Genomic DNA, 5609 nt, shown 5'->3' on the forward strand with positions numbered 1-5609 from the left:
ATTGGTTGACAGTAGGTGTGGGCGGGAGGTCCTGTATAAACACAAACTCACTTCCTTGACAACAGCTCTGCAAATCGCAAAAAGTATGTTTGCTCTGACTTCTGCGGAGGCCGCATGCAGTAAATGCTGTATGGCCACAGAAGATGGCAATTGACCATGCAGAGCCTTTTAGTGTGCAGTTCACAAAAGATTGGTTCATTTTGAATTACTCTTTTTACTGACTGAGAGTCACGACTCCTTAATTTTAAAGCCAGGCTTCATATGGATGGTGTGAAGCAATTGCGGAGCCTCCGGAGGCATGCATAGGCCAAATTGAGCTCTGTACATTGGGGAGGACTCTGTATAGCTCCGCATTGACATAATTGTTTGACACAAACTCACTTCCTTGACAACTTCCTTCACAACAGCTCTGCTCAGCGAAGCACAATAAATATAAATACCCAATTTATGCTTGAACTATTGTTTTTTTGCTCAGAAAACTTTGGAGGGCCAAATAAAACCACCCTTGTTTGCCTGCGGGCCACCAGTTGGGGAACCCTGCCCTATGGTGAACGAAATGTGAATGAGAGGCTCGTAGAATCTTACTCTTTTGAGTTTTCAGTTCATCGTTTGCCAGTAGGGGGGTCCTGCATGCTCTGGGCATTGCTGACTCAAATGAATTAAATTAGTCAAAGATCAGAGTCAGTAAAAAGAGCAGAACTTCCCATCACTAGTAGGACTATGAGTAGATCTATTTTCAGATACATCTATGCCTAAACAAAACCAACCAACAAACCCACGTTTGATTGTAATCAGATTAGGTTTAATAAAATCGTTACAGAATAATTACATTCCACTGATGAAGTGTCATCATGGACAGCCTCAATAAATTACACTGTTTACTAACGTGTTATTCAAGTCAACATTATTAAACTGATATTTCAATCAAGTAAGATTTAATGTTCCTAGTCAGTCATATTTAGATAAAGCATGCATGAAAACATAGTCACTTTTATTTCAATTCCGGATGTGATACGATCATGATCATTTTTTTTTTTTTTTCCCAAGATGGCATAGCAGTTCAGACGTATTTTTGTCTTCGTCCTGTCGTGTATATAAATATATAGATATATTTACAACTTTTTTTTCACATACATTTTTAATTTTCCAAAAACTCATCTTCAGAACACTCTCCTGCAATCCGCTTCACCAATTTCTATTTATATAAAAAAGTATTATTTACCTCAGATCTGTAATCCTCCGAGAGGCTAGCCAGAAGCTAGCCGGGAGCTAGCCAGAAGCTGGTCCAGAAGCTACTCTGAAGCTGGTTCAGAGGCTAGTTGGCTTGTTTACTGGCTAGTCGTTGGTGCTCAGCTGACCACGGTTTGTGGTCATCGGCTGTCCTTTGGCTCGAGAATCTGTCGCCAGTTTTGTGCGGCGCGGTGCAGCGCAGCGCGGCTCGGAACGGAACATACCGGATTTCGGCCGCTGGCTCTGGACGTCCATACCTGGATCTCGCAGCTAGCTAGCTGCTATCCGTGTGACTATCGGCTTTCGTCGATTCCGGAGCTAACATCGATTGTTCCGGAGCTGGCCAGCTGAGGAGTTCCATCAATCACTCCTGGGCTGCGGTCGCCTATCCAGAACCGTTTTGCTGCCTACGCGGAGCCCCACCGGGCCTTCACAGTTGGACTGCCGACGTTGTCTACCCGAGGGAATTGTCCGGCTGGCTCCTCCGGCGCAACGTTGCCTGGGCGCCCATCTGCGGCCTGCTAGCCGTTGGCTATCTTATCGGCTGCTATCTGAATAGACAATCGGACAATTTTTATTTTATTTTTATTTATTTATTTATTTTTCTTCTTGGGCCTCTATAACTATATCTATTGTTTTTATTTTTGTTGTTGTTGTGTGATTTGGATTAATCCCCTCTACCACACGGAAACCCACTAATCTACTGACGGAACGCAAGAGTTGGCTAATAACAGACCTCCATTCTATGCTAGCTTGCTCCTATGCTAGCTTGCTACCGATTTAGCTGTCTAAATCGCCGTGACCCCCAACCAACCTCTCCACTCACTGGACCCTTTTGATCACTCGACTGAGCATGCCTCTCCTTAATGTCAATATGCCTTGTCCATTGCTGTTCTGGTTAGTGTTTATTGGCTTATTTCACTGTAGAGCCTCTAGTCCTGCTCATTATACCTTATCCAACCTATTAGTTCCACCACCCACACATGCAATGACATCTCCTGGTTTCAATGATGTTTCTAGAGACAATATCTCTCTCTTCATCACTCAATACCTAGGTTTACCTCCACTGTATTCACATCCTACCTTACCTTTGTCTGTACATTATACCTTGATGCTATTTTATCGCCCCCAGAAACCTCCTTTTACTCTCTGTTCCAGACGTTCTAAACGACCAATTCTTATTGCTTTTAGCCGCACCCTTATTCTACTCCTACTCTGTTCATCTGGCGATGTAGAGGTGAATCCAGGCCCTGCAGTGCCTAGCTCCACTCCTATTCCCCAGGCGCTCTCTTTTGACGACTTCTGTAACCGTAATAGCCTTGGTTTCATGCATGTTAACATTAGAAGCCTCCTCCCTAAGTTTGTTCTATTCACTGCTTTAGCACACTCTGCCAACCCGGATGTTCTAGCTGTGTCTGAATCCTGGCTTAGGAAGAACACCAAAAATTCAGACATTTTAATTCCAAACTACAACATTTTCAGACAAGATAGAACTGCCAAAGGGGGCGTTGTTGCAATCTACTGCAAAGATAGCCTGCAGAGTTCTGTCCTACTATCCAGGTCTGTACCCAAACAATTTGAACTTCTACTTTTAAAAATCCACCTCTCTAAAAACAAGTCTCTCACCGTTGCCGCCTGCTATAGACCCCCCTCTGCCCCCAGCTGTGCTCTGGACACCATATGTGAACTGATTGCCCCCCATCTATCTTCAGAGCTTGTGCTGCTAGGCGACCTAAACTGGAACATGCTTAACACCCCAGCCATCCTACAATCTAAACTTGATGCCCTCAACCTCACACAAATTATCAATGAACCTACCAGGTACCTCCCCAAAGCCTTAAACACGGGCACCCTCATAGATATCATCCTAACCAACTTGCCCTCTAAATAAACCTCTGCTGTTTTCAACCAAGATCTCAGCGATCACTGCCTCATTGCCTGCATCCGTAATGGGTCAGCGGTCAAACGACCTCCACTCATCACTGTAAAACGCTCCCTGAAACACTTCAGCGAGCAGGCCTTTCTAATCGACCTGGCCGGGGTATCCTGGAAGGATATTGATCTCATCCCGTCAGTAGAGGATGCCTGGATATTTTTTAAAAATGCCTTCCTAACCATCTTAAATAAACATGCCCCATTCAAGAAATTTAGAACCAGGAACAGATATAGCCCTTGGTTCTCCCCAGAACTGACTGCCCTTAACCAACACAAAAACATCCTATGGCGTTCTGCATTAGCATCGAACAGCCCCCGTGATATGCAGCTGTTCAGGGAAGCTAGAAACCATTATACACAGGCAGTTAGAAAAGCCAAGGCTAGCTTTTTCAAGCAGAAATTTGCTTCCTGCAACACTAACTCAAAAAAGTTATGGGACACTGTAAAGTCCATGGAGAATAAGAACACCTCCTCCCAGCTGCCCACTGCACTGAAGATAGGAAACACTGTCACCACTGATAAATCCACCATAATTGAGAATTTCAATAAGCATTTTTCTACGGCTGGCCATGCTTTCCACCTGGCTACTCCTACCCCGGTCAACAGCACTGCACCCCCCACAACAACTTGCCCAAGCCTTCCCCATTTCTCCTTCTCCCAAATCTGCTCAGCTGATGTTCTGAATGAGCTGCAAAATCTGGACCCCTACAAATCAGCCGGGCTAGACAATCTGGACCCTTTCTTTCTAAAATTATCTGCCAAAATTGTTGCCACCCCTATTACTAGCCTGTTCAACCTCTCTTTCGTGTCGTCTGAGATTCCCAAAGATTGGAAAGCAGCTGCGGTCATCCCCCTCTTCAAAGGGGGTGACACTCTTGACCCAAACTGCTACAGACCTATATCTATCCTACCATGCCTTTCTAAGGTCTTCGAACACCACATCCTCATCGGCAGACTCGACAGCCTTGGTTTCTCAAATGATTGCCTCGCCTGGTTCACCAACTACTTCTCTGATAGAGTTCAGTGTGTCAAAACGGAGGGTCTGCTGTCCGGACCTCTGGCAGTCTCTATGGGGGTGCCACAGGGTTCAATTCTTGGACCAACTCTCTTCTCTGTATACATCAATGAGGTCGCTCTTGCTGCTGGTGAGTCTCTGATCCACCTCTACGCAGACGACACCATTCTGTATACTTCTGGCCCTTCTTTGGACACTGTGTTAACAACCCTCCAGGCAAGCTTCAATGCCATACAACTCTCCTTCCGTGGCCTCCAATTGCTCTTAAATACAAGTAAAACTAAATGCATGCTCTTCAACCGATCGCTACCTGTACCTACCCGCCTGTCCAACATTACTACTCTGGACGGCTCTGACTTAGAATACGTGGACAACTACAAATACTTAGGTGTCTGGTTAGACTGTAAACTCTCCTTCCAGACCCATATCAAACATCTCCAATCCAAAGTTAAATCTAGAATTGGCTTCCTATTTCGCAACAAAGCATCCTTCACTCATGCTGCCAAACATACCCTTGTAAAACTGACCATCCTACCAATCCTCGACTTTGGCGATGTCATTTACAAAATAGCCTCCAATACCCTACTCAACAAATTGGATGCAGTCTATCACAGTGCAATCCGTTTTGTCACCAAAGCCCCATATACTACCCACCATTGCGACCTGTACGCTCTCGTTGGCTGGCCCTCGCTTCATACTCGTCGCCAAACCCACTGGCTCCATGTCATCTACAAGACCCTGCTAGGTAAAGTCCCCCCTTATCTCAGCTCGCTGGTCACCATTGCATCTCCCACCTGTAGCACACGCTCCAGCAGGTATATCTCTCTAGTCACCTTCAAAACCAATTCTTTCTTTGGCCGCCTCTCCTTCCAGTTCTCTGCTGCCAATGACTGGAACGAACTACAAAAATCTCTGAAACTGGAAACACTTATCTCCCTCACTAGCTTTAAGCACCAACTGTCAGAGCAGCTCACAGATTACTGCACCTGTACATAGCCCACCTATAATTTAGCCCAAACAACTACCTCTTTCCCTACTGTATTTTATTTATTTATTTATTTTGCTCCTTTGCACCCCATTATTTTTATTTCTACTTTGCACATTCTCCCATTGCAAATCTACCATTCCAGTGTTTTACTTGCTATATTGTATTTACTTTGCCACCATGGCCTTTTTGCCTTTACCTCCCTTATCTCACCTCATTTGCTCACATTGTATATAGACTTGTTTATACTGTATTATTGACTGTATGTTTGTTTTACTCCATGTGTAACTCTGTGTCGTTGTATGTGTCGAACTGCTTTGCTTTATCTTGGCCAGGTCGCAATTGTAAATGAGAACTTGTTCTCAACTTGCCTACCTGGTTAAATAAAGGTGAAATAAAAAAAATAAAAAATAAATGGTGATGCGTGAAACTCCCAAACTTAAA

The sequence above is a fragment of the Oncorhynchus mykiss genome, chromosome 17 (genome assembly GCF_057628025.1).
Source record: "Oncorhynchus mykiss isolate SJ-2025 chromosome 17, ASM5762802v1, whole genome shotgun sequence".
Classification (NCBI taxonomy): domain Eukaryota; kingdom Metazoa; phylum Chordata; class Actinopteri; order Salmoniformes; family Salmonidae; genus Oncorhynchus; species Oncorhynchus mykiss.